The sequence below is a fragment of the Pinus tabuliformis genome, chromosome 7 (genome assembly GCF_031772625.1).
Source record: "Pinus tabuliformis cultivar Carrire ecotype Pingquan chromosome 7, CPIR1, whole genome shotgun sequence".
NCBI classification, from domain to species: Eukaryota; Viridiplantae; Streptophyta; class Pinopsida; order Pinales; family Pinaceae; genus Pinus; species Pinus tabuliformis.
Genome location: NC_142293.1, coordinates 1993354444 through 1993367055, shown reverse-complemented (window position 1 = coordinate 1993367055; position 12612 = coordinate 1993354444).

The following is a 12612-nucleotide window of genomic DNA, read 5'->3' as shown; positions in this document are numbered from 1 at the left end:
ATCTCTGAAGTCTTAACTCGACCTAACTAAACGTGTCACTGCCACCTCATCCTGTAGTCTAACTGAAGAAGACTCCAACGAATTGAAGCTCCAACACTACGCATGCAAACTTGATGACAATTCCAGTAAAGTGGAAATCAACTTATCATAACTGAAGCCTATCTCATGCAAGGCTGCTTGGGAGCGATAGCAAGGAGCGACATTTTTAAAAGCTCCCAGGTTGGGACCGAATTTTATATAATACATATTTTTATATATTTTGATGCATGTATGTCAACAAAAGCATGTAAAATGATAATCATTAGTGTAAAAAACATAAAACATGGATCAAACCATATGCCATCATTCATCTAGTAGTTAGTAAGTTATACTTCATCAACCACAGGTCCACAAGTTGCAACATCTCGATTCTCATCAACTGTAAAGTTTCAAAATTCAATATATAATATTTGTCATCACTAAAGTTTGTACTTGTAACCATTACCAGTAACCAAACTATAACAAGGAATATCAAAGTTCCAAACATGAAATGAAACGTTCCATGAAACATCATATTCATAATGCATTACCAATGAGTTATAAATGCCAACTTCAAACTTAAATTGTCATGTATTGTTTACAAAAGTACCATAATAAATATGCAAGAGTCAATAGTTATAAAAAGTACTACAAAGTACATACTAGAAAAGACAGGTAAATCTATACTCTAAAATCTCTTCTTTCCACAAGAACATCAAGTTTCTTCGAGGATGATCTACGAATCTCCTCGAGCATAGTTGATCTAAAATGATCTTAAAATAGAAAATAAAAGTACTAAAGACTCGTGCAGGAATGCCTATATTATTTAGTGCAATGGATCGAAAAGATTGCGAATAATACAGACATTTAATAATTAAAAAACATAACATTTCAACACATCAACACAGCAAATAATCAAGGAGTTCACCAGACTTCCTGGCTATGTCTCCTGGTCCAAGCCTTCAGTGCTGACCTCTATATTATGTCTTCATATAATGGGAAATTACAGTTATCAATTTTCCTTCCCCCTGCCCTTTTCTCAATACAACAATGGGATACATATATAGAGCTTTCACTCGAGATTCTCGAGCCCAGAAAGTAACATTGCCTCCCAAGGATCCTTTGGAATGCCCTGCCATTTCTCTTATGGATCTGTCTTTTCTGCTCTCTGTCGCTTCATCTCTCTCTGTTGGTCTTTATGACATGTTCTCTATTACATGGATAACTCTTACAACGTGGAGCAATATTCATAATAGAAATAGTGTTACAGTCGAAAGGGATCAGCGGGTGCGGGTAACCCGACCACCCGACCTTTCTATGTGATAAAGTCTCGAAACAAAGCATTTTCAATAATACACAGAAATACATGAAATACACGGAAAAAACCCGACCGCAATGCTTTACACTGGAACTCAAAAACATTAAACCCGCATTTATAAAATCGTCGAGTCCAGGCATGTCGCATATCGCCTTTCGCTCAGTGCATGGTCCCTTGCTCTGTTGCGCTCCCGATCTCCGATCACCTCGATCGCTCCGATCAGCCTCATCAACTATCGGCGGTATCGCTGCTTCAACGGTCCTTTCCTCTGTTGCGCTCCCAATCCCCGATCTTCGATCACCGATTCAATCACAACCGTCCATTCCTTTCGCCAATCTGACGACTATTGACGAAAGCGCCCATCGCAAGTGTTAAAGTTTATGGGTCCGGTCCTTGCCCCATGGTTCATTGCGATGTGATAATGCGGCCATTGCATATCGCTAAGCCTACAAGCCTTTGTTAAGTCCTCCCTTTAGAATTTGCGATGTGATATATCCTGTTGTCATATCCACCATTGATTTGCGCGCTCAATCAACGGCCCACGTTATATCGCGTTGATCGCTATCGCAATTCCTCAAGGCTACGGTCCTTTATACTCCGCTTTGGCTTTTCTCCGATGCAACTTCTTTGATGAGTTTTCCTCTCGTCCGTTGATCTTTTGGATCCAACGGTCCTTGAGTGTTAACGCTGTGTTGCAGCATGGTTCCCCTGATACTCTGTTTCCCAATTTAAACATGTATTTCTCCAGTGCAATAAAAGGTTGTGATGTGGGACTTTGAAACATATTTTTCCCATTTTAAATACAATTGAAGACTTAAGAGGTTTATCCAGGATCCATTTTGGATCAATAGTGGGACAACCACGTCTAGAACCAGAAGGCACATGACCTCCACACAATGCTACAGATGGAGGTGGCAGCAAAGGCAAAGTTGGTGCTCATGTAAGTTGAGCACTGCTAGTGGATGATGGGGGTGGCATGGTTGTTGCTGCTGCTTCATCATCATCTTTCAAAAGTTCTGCTTCCAATTCTTCTAAATGTATAGCTCCATCCTCCAAATTATCCTCCTCTGGGTTGTTGTCCCAAGTCATATATGATCTATTAGCATGAGCCTGCTCACAATAATGTGTCAACAACCTCAAGTTGTAGTGCACAAAAACCAAGCTTTATGTTCAATTTTCATTGAGGTGGTTTCTTCTCACATTATGGATGAAGTTATAGGTGCTCCAATGCCTCTCTGCACAAGAAGTATTAATGGCTTGTGAAAGCACTTTTATTACCAATTTTGCCAAAGGTCCCCCAGAGCCATACATGTTCCACCATATGGTAGCATCAATTTTGTCCCTATCTTTGATTGCATGCAAAAAACCAAACACTCTAGTTTGACTGAAGTATTTTCCTAATTCTCCATGCAATCTAGCAGACTCCTCCCTATCACGGACCATCTTGTCTAATATTGCCATATACCCAACTTGTGCCTCTGGATCTATATGGGGTTTGATCCCAACCCCACCCCCCAGGTGCAGGTTTGCCCAACCAAGATGGAGAGTAGTTTTTGGCATAAGGATATACGCCAAGGCATCTAATGGAACATTAAGTTTATCCCACCGTGCACACACATATTTGTGAATATAATCATACAAGATGGAATTTTTGGTTGAAACAATATCTTTTATTTGCCCCAACATGTTATCCATCTGCTCATACACCTCCCCAATCATCGATGCATTTGTATCTGCAAAACGAATCATGTTATAAAGGGGCTTGGTGTATTGCAAAACATCCCTCACACTTTCCCAAAACTAACCATTAAGAGGATTGTCCTCCACCTCTTCAAAATATTCCTTGTCAGTTGTGGTTACAACCCTATCCTTTAATACCTACCAATGTGGACTTGATACCATGCTAGCCAATGACTCTCTTACCTTCAAAAGGTGCCTGAAGGTGAGGTAATAGCTAGTAAATCTAGTCTTCCCAAGCTTCAATAGCTCCAACCTTGACAGACTGCGGAAAAGCCCATGGGTATTGTTATGATTGGTAATAAATTTTATCATTTTCTTGCCTCTCTTGTACAATTCACCGATCCATTTGTATTGGGGTTCCTTGATCTTAATAATGTCTTGCATCAAAAGGTTCATTGTGTGAACCAAACACCCAGACCAAAATATGTTGAGGTATTTATCCTCAATGATTGCTCTCATTGGCTTACCATTAGAAGCATTATCAGTGAGGACTTGGATGACATTGTATGGCCCAATACTTTCAATTGTTTGAATTAATGGTTGTGCAATGTTGATGGTGATCTTGAACCTTTCTAAGTAATCATGTGATGAAAGGAAGATTGCACCAATAGCAGACACACCCAGAACATTTACCAATGGCTTGCCTTTTACATTTGTCCAGCAATCAGATACAATGGATACCCCATATTCATTCCAAGCATTTGTGAATTTACCCAAAGCATTTGTTATTTTCGCATTTTTGTGATTTTACCCAAAGCATTTGTTATTTTCGCATTTTCACAATCAAGTCCCACGGTTCTAGATTTGTCATACACAAGGCTATTGCATCCTTTAGGGGTATAATTGATGGCTAAAACCATTTCATGCCAATAAGGTGAGCGAAGAACATTGAATGGTATCCCATATGCAAAGAGAAAACAATAAAAAATGGCATCCACATCATCCCGACACCCTTGATCAAGGAATTTTGATATGGTTCTATGCCTTAAAGAGATGTTCATATTTGTGCATTTGTGTCCACTACCATGGGTGGATGTGGATGGAGTTCTTACTCTATGTGATTGTGGGCTAGTGGTGTCATGTTCAAAGTCACCCTTTGATCTTTTAGATTTGTATTGGGCTCCTTCCTTTTCCCTTATGTATTTGTCTCTTTGTTGTGCTGACACACTTACACAAGTTTTGATTCCTATTTGCTTAGTTCCATCCCATGCCATTTTCCCACAAAGATGCTTCCTGGTATGAGTATATGAACCTATGTAAGTGATTTTGCAATGAGGGCATGTAAATTTAGTGGTTCCACCCCCTTTCCCTCTTGAAAACCTAGCAACATAATTCCACAAGGGGGTTTGGTCTACCTTGGTTTTCTTTCCATCATCATCTCCACTCCCATTATACTCCTCTTCCTCTTGGTACTCTTCTGCAGGGGTTCCTAATCCACCACTACCCACTTAGATACAATGGATACCCCATATTCATTCGAAGCATTTGTGAATTTACCCAAAGCATTTGTTATTTTGGCATTTTCACGATCAAGTCCCAGGTTCTAGATTTGTCATACAGAAGGCTATTGCATCCTTTAGGGGTATCATTGATGGCTAAAACCATTTCATGCCAATAAGGTGAGTGAAGAACATTGAATGGTATCCCACATGCAAAGAGAAAACGGAAAAAAATTTGCATCCACATCATCCCAACACCCTCGATCAAGGAATTTTGATATGGTTCTATGCCTTAAAGAGATGTTTGTATCTGTGCCTTTGTCTCCACTACCATGGGTGGATGTTGATAGAGTTCTTACTCTATGTGATTGTGGGCTAGTGGTGTCATGTTCAAAGTCACCCTTTGATCTTTTAGATTTGTATTGGGCTCCTTCCTTTTCCCTTATGTATTGGGCTCCTTGGTGTGCTGACACACTTCCACAAGTTTTGATTCCTATTTGCTTAATTCCATCCTATGCCATTTTCCCACAGAGATGCTTTCTGGCAAGGGTATATGAACCTATGTAAGTGATTTTGCAATAAGGGCATGTAAATTTAGTGGTTCCACCCCCTTTCCCTCTTGAAAACCTAGCAACATAATTCCACAAGCGGGTTTGGTTTACCTTGGTTTTCTTTCCATCATCATCTCCACTCTCATTATACTCCTCTTCCTCTTGGTACTCCTCTTCTACAGGGGTTCCTAATCCACCACTACCCACTTCATCATCTTCATCGCTTCTTCTTCTTCTTCTCCCTGTTATCACAATTTTATTCAATAGTTTTAAAGCGCTGACAGTTTCAATGTCAGCACCGATTTGTAAAAAAAAGGTTAAAATGCTGACAGATAGAATATCAGCATTAATGTAAGTTCTAAAAATAAAAATGCACTGACATTCAGAGTAGCAACGCATATTTGTAGAAATGGTCAGTTAAACGCTAACGGCTGGAGTATCAACACCAAAGGAAAAAATCATATTTTGTTTTATGTCCAAATAATGCATTGATGGAGCACACATCAGCAAATGAACAATCATTTATCAAGCGAGCGTTGAAAAGCCTGATGGTGATGTGACGTGATGGGCTTTTGGGTTCTGCCGCCGAGAGCTAATGTTCGGGTAAAAAATCATGATTGCACATTAATATTTTTTGCAATCGCATGTCAAGTTCGTTCTACGATTTAACCAGTTGCCACACTGTGAAATAACTTACTTCAAGTGGTAAAACCCGTATAATGCATGATCAACCAGTTGTATGTTTTACACCAAAAGAGGACAAGTTGTTAAGTTATCCCAAAAACCCCGGATCGAATCCCACTCCCGTTTCCTGTGCTATTGTTTGACAGTGAGAGCTATGGGAAAGAGCGGAAAACTACATAGAGGAGAGCCTAAAGATTTGGACCTGCTTGAAATCTACCCAGAGATTCATCAACATTTCTAAGAGGCAGGGTGGGAACAATTCTTCTTCTGCAGCACACGTTATCACGATGGAGTTTCTAGAGCTTTTGCGGAGGGTTTTGATGGTTAGCAAGTTAATGTCGGGGGAATCTCCTTTCCTGTTACCGAGGAGGTAATTGTAGAAGTCACGGGCCTCCCTGCAGATGGAGAAAGAAACTTCAAAAATCATGTTTTGGCCAGAATTGATGTGTAGTTTTTCCTGAAGGATGAGTTTAAGGAGAGGAGCTAACATTCAGAAATTCAAAGGTCCTGGTTGAAGGACGAATGGCATTGTCTCCTGTGTATCACACAGTCTTACTTCACATGCGAGGGACACTTCAACCGAGTGAATTTGTACCATTTACGGTTTCTTGCCCACATCGCAAGTCAGGGTAGGATGAACACTCCCTATTTTCTATTGATGAGTTTGAAGCATATGTCTGCTAGGGTTAGGGCAAGACCCAATGCCTCTTCTCATTTCATATATCATAAAGGTCTAATTAAACTATTGATTGAAAACCACTTGAGAAAAGTAGGTAGGACTTGGGAACATTTTCTGTTTTGGGGAGGGTTTGAAGAAACTGTAAAACCAAAAAGGGGCAAAAAGAAAGGAAGCAAAAAGAAAATTAAACAACCCAAAATCTAGAATAGTGGACCTCATCAGTGCAAACCAAGAATCAGCAAAAAGTAGAACCAGTTCCTCCTTTAGTTCTCGAGTTGCCAAAGGTTTATACAAGGAAGAGTGAGAGGCTGAGAAAAACAAAAGATGCCCCTTCTCCCATTGTACCTCTGCCTGCAGAAACAAAAATCAGCAAACAAACAGAGAAGGGCAAGGGAAAAATGATTGAGCCAGAGATAGAGCAGACGCAAACAAAGAACCCACCTTAGCTGAAATGTTCAGAGGTAGAAAAAGGTTGCATACAAGACCAAAAAATAAACTAAGATTGAAGGTTAAACTAAAGCAGAACCCTGAGTTGGCAAAAGAAAGTCATTGGTGTAGACGGAACCCCTCAGAAGGACTTAATTATAAATAGGGAGGAGTCCACAAGCTCAAATAAAACCAAGAAGACCAAAGGCTCAAGGAAAGGAGTTACTACAGAGGCCCAGAGGACTAAGAAACAAAGAAAAACTAATGTAGACATCCTATTGGAGGGAGCTAGCACACTCAGCTAGTTATTTTATAGCACAGTTTTGATTACCAACTTTTCAGATGGAGTTTTCACTGAAGGCCGAGAAGTAGCATATCAGAAATTTGCAAGGTTAAATTTTGAGCGTTGATAGTTTCAATGTCAGTGATTTGCACTGTGAAATTTTGATAAGCAGTGACAATTTCAGTGTCTGCGCAATTTTGTATCAATTTTTATAAAAGCGCTGACAACCAGCTCGTCAGAGATCCTGGCCTTTATCCAATTTTGAAAGAGAATTAGTGGATTGGTCAGAGTTGGCAGATCAAGAAACCTCGAAAGGAGGAGTTGCATAATAGATACTATTGTTAGCATGGGAATGAGGCACAAGTTCCAAGAAACCAGGCAAAATATCAGTCAACGATTTTGACCCTAGTTTCTATCCGATATTTTAGCAAACTGTTATAGTTTTAATACAGATATGTCTGAGTTTATGTATTATATTCAAGTATTCGACATACACTCTTTATATTTAGAAATTTGTAATTAAGTAAATACTAGAAACCTGCTTTTAGTTTGTAATTTTTCTATAAAGACAAAGTCTTTAGAATGAAGAAGGGTTCGTTTTTGTTGAAGAAACTATTGTGCTCTGTATACTTTGGAATATTTTTAATAAAGAGCACCAAAAACTACAACAAGGATTCATGTGTTAAGTATTTTGAATATGTTTTCTCCAGTTTAATGTGCTTACTCTTGCCATGATGTGTTATCTTCTAATGACTAAAAGAGAGATAATAAACAGAATTCATTCATTGTGATGCTTTGTTCATAGATTTAATTGTTTGCACTCATCTTTCTAAAGTTGGTGTTGGAATTTTTTTATTTGATGCTCCTTCTCAGTGGGTTGTTTTTCTTACATTCAGCCTTTCATCATAGCAAATCAATGGTTCAGATTCGCTTAACTACCTTGCCTTTGTTGGATGTTTAGTGTGATCTTACATTAATCCAAATTAGACTTTGTCGCCCAATGGTGTGGCTTTTTCTCCAGATTCCAACCAGCATCAATAGTATTTCACATTAATCTGTACATATTTTAACAAACCTAGGGTAGTTGAGTTTGAGGAGAGATCCCCCTCCAGACTGAAGGGCCAGCTTCAATCCCAAAGCAGTTAGAGGTTACCTTAAAGTTTTTCCTACAACTAGGGTTTTCTCTAAGTGATAACACTCCCCAACACCATCATAACAAAAAAAGGAACCAACAAGAGAAGGCTAAGCCATATACCCATCATGTTTGGTGGAGTTACAGTTTCTTTCCTGCAATAAAATGGAGGAATGGGAATTGGGAAAGAGTAGGAGAAGAGAACATCTTTCATTCAACATATAAAAAACACAAATGCTACATGGAAAAAAAAGAATGGGATTAGACCCTACCTCTTTGGCTCTCCAATGGTGGTGCCTTCAATCTCCCAAGCTCTCTCAAATGGCAGCCTTCAATCTCCCTTGCAAGCTCCTCAAGCTCAAACCCTCTCAATCTTCCTTTCTCTCAAGCTCCTCAAGCCCTCTCAATCTCTCTCAATCTCATGAAAATGATACATTGTGGGAGGGGAGGAGGCCTTTTATTCTTTTGGCCCCTCCCTTCTCTCCAAAATAAACTCACACGCATCCTTTTTCCACAAGAACACATTTTTCTACACGAGAGCGATCGTTCCCGTGTTGCTCCCCAACATTAAAAGTCATTATTGGAGTGAATGGGAGTGATACAAGAGCACGGCCGCGCTGCTGTATCACTCCCGACAGGGCAAGGAGCGCAATTTTTCTTAGGGAGTGTGCTCCTAGGGTCGCTCCCGATCAAAGCGCGATTCGAGAGCGAATTCGGGGGGAGGGGGGCGCTCCCCCACAGTCCTGATCTCATGAACTCGCATTCATGCTAGAGAAAGCCCAATTCATGGTCTTCACTAGCTAAGGCCATCACTACATTTTCAACACTCCCTCTTAGTGAGGAAGGGATTTTGTACAACTCTCAACTTATCTCTAAAAACCACGAACTTGCCTTTGACTAAGGCCTTCATCAAGATATCTGCAACTTGCTTAGTAGTTGGAATGTACGGTTACGGGGAGCGCCCCCGCCCCCCGATCCCGCTCCCAATCCGTGCTCCAGTCGGGAGTGCGAAAACCGGTCCCTGGTTTTTTTTGGATCGAAGTCGCTCCCAACCAACGGAAAGCGACGCCCGCGCGACCGAGAGAGAGGAAACGGCAGCGTAGGAGAGAGGGAAAGGGAGGGAAAAAGTTAGAGAGGAAAGGGGAGGGGGGTAAATAAACCCTCTCCCCTCCCATTATTCACTTCATCCCATTGAGAGAGAGCAAGAGATTTTGGAGAGAGTTTGAAGCAAGGAGAGGAGCTTGGAGGAGTTTGAAGAGCTTGCAAGGGGAGATTGGAGCTTGGGATTGGAGACCAAAGAGGTAGGATCTACACTCTAATCTAGCAAAAAAATTATGTTCATTGCTAAATAAATAAATTTCTCTGTTTCGCATTCCCATTCCCATTCCATTTTTTTGCAGATTCAAAACTTCAAATTTTAAACATCATGGTTATATTGCTTGGCATTTTCTTCTTCTTGGTTCCTTTTTTGGTTATTATGGTGTTGGAGAGTAGAAAAAGGAGGGTTGAACATGAAAAAGGGGATGAAGAAGTGGGTTATAGTGGATTTGATGAAAACCCCGAAGAGGAGTACCTTGGTGAGGAGGAGTTGGAGGAGAGTGAATATGGTTCAACTCAAAAAACTAAACAAGACCAGACCCCATTGTGGAAATATGTTATTAGGCCTAAAGCAAGGAAAGGGGGTGGAACCACTAAATTTCACTTCCTCCATTGCAACAATAATTACACAAGTTCATACACCCGTGCCAGGAAAGCACCTATGCAGGAAAAGGCCATGGGATGGAGATAAACAAATAGGAATCAAAACTTGTATAGGTGTGTCAGCTGCAGAGAGAGCCAAATATGTTGGAAATACTGAGAGGGGGGGTGAATCAGTATTTCTTTTCAATTGTTATTTTTACCAGTTAAAACATTTATATTCAGAACACAAGATGAACAACAAGAATAAATGCTTTTATTAATATAATCTTTGCAATAAAATAGATACAATATATATATGATTCCAATCTGTTGCCAAGCACCAACTTGGACTTTTGTGAGGCTCCAACCTCCAGAGCACCAACTCTGTTTTGTCAAGGCACCAACCTTGGACTTAGGAGCACCAACTCCCAGGACACCAATCCTTCCAGTTCTGAGGCACCAACCTCAAGGGCTCCAACCCTCTGCTACAAACTGTCTAGATCTGTTTTGTCAAGGCACCAACCTTGGATATAGGAGCACCAACTCCAAGGACACCAATCCTTCAAACTTCTGAGGCACCAACCCCAAGGGCTCCAACCCTCTTGTCAAGGCATGTTTGATAGTAATGTTCTACTCTCAGAACTCTTCTTTACTGAGTTCTGTCTATTTACAGCTTCACTGTAGTCTCCATGCTACAGCATCAATGGCAATCAGTCTTCATATGAAGAAGTTTATGCAACTCTTCATATTGTCCACACAGAGTATGCAATAGTCATCATGATCTCTGATAATGTCTCCACACAACTTTAGTGAGTCTACTATTAGCTGCACTAAGCTCTGATTAATTCATCGCTGGTCTGAGCCTTTCACAGGTTAGCCCGATCAACAGAGTTGCTTGTCCGTCGGCTTCCTCCTGTCCTGCTGGACCTTCGGCTTCCTCTTGTCCTGTTGGACCTTTGGCTTCCTCCTGTCCTGCTGGACCTACCGCTGCCTCTATTTCTTCCAGTTTTTTCAACCTCTAAACTTTCCTTGTTCTCTGTTTTATATGCCTGATACGCCTGACCTTTGGCTTCCTCCTTGCTCGCTTGAGCTTCGGCTTCCTCAACGCTCGCTCGACCTTTTGGCTTCCCTCCTCCGGTCGCTTTAGCTTCCTCTACGCTCGCTTGTCCATCTATGCTCGCTTGATTCTTCGGCTTCCCGGTCCATGGCTTCCTCTGTCAACAGAGAGGTCCCACATGCCACGTCACTATCTAATCGCAATCGCAACTTTCTGGAGGTCTTTTATAAGTCGTGCCTATATGATGCAGGACATCCTTTTCTTAATTCCTCACCTATGCACGTTTCTCGAGGCACACCTTATCGCATATCGCTATCGCAATGGTTCAAGCCCACTAAACTATCGGAAGCGTTAATTTATGCTTTTGGCCTTAAAAAAACCCAGGCAACATTACTTATCGGAATACACAGGAATACACGGAAAAACACCCTCCGAACACATAAGGTCGGACTTCAAATGCATCACCCCTGCATCTATAACTTCATCAGGTCCACTCCTTCACAACTTTATCGCAACTGGCAAATTTGCATATACCCCGATACTCGGACGCGATATTATTTTAAACTGTTTTAATAACTCCGTCAGGTCCATATATATATATATATATATATATATATATATATATATCGCAATCGGCGCTTTCAATGTGGCAAGGCTTTACAAGAGGTTTGTGATATGCAACAGATGCGATAATATATTAAATCATATTGCAATGGTCTAGTCGGGTCCGTATATTATCGCAATCGAAGGTTTCGGGGGTGAAAACCCTTTATAACTTGCGCTATGAGAGTTCCGATAGGTGTATGCGATAATATATTAAATCATATTGCAATGGTGTAATCGGGTCCGCATACATATCGCTATCACAGTTTTAACGTGACAAGGCTTTAAACGCTGCGATACATAACTCCCGATATGCTTAAGTCGCATATAATCAAACTTCACACTTTGCTTTGATATATCAGACTTAACCACAAAACCCTCTCTTAACGTTGTTTATGCGTAAACTTAACCCATAAACCTTTATCCCCTTTAATTCTATTATAACCCTCGTATAATGGGAATATACACAAACACACGGAAACTTACATTTTCCGCTTTTCCATAGCCTTGGCGTGTTTATCGATGCTTACCTTTTTCCGCTTTTCCATAGCCTTGGCGCGTTTATCGATGCTTACCTTTATCAGGCTCATTCTCCACCGTAGATTTCCCTCCATCAAATCTGACGGTTGATATTACACCCAAAGTTTCAAACAGTCCATTGATCCTTCGCCATCGATCACCTCCCGCAAGATCCAATGGTTCACAAGGATTTCAGGTGGACAAATAGCTCGAGGATTACCCGCCCGAAAAACGGTTTCCTCTCTCCTCCTCGCTGCTACGTGTCGCTCGATTAATGGAATTAGGCGCCCTCCTCTAAATACCACTTACCGCCTAGCGTATGCCCCAAAACAACTGCCACTGTTACAAATCCGCCTTTTGGAATATAACCACGTGCATTCACTTTAACTTTAACCCGATATATATTCCTCCGCTCTTTTCTGGTCTAATATGACTCCGCGATGGCTTCCGATGCACTGCTCCAATAGCTCTTCTCTAATATTC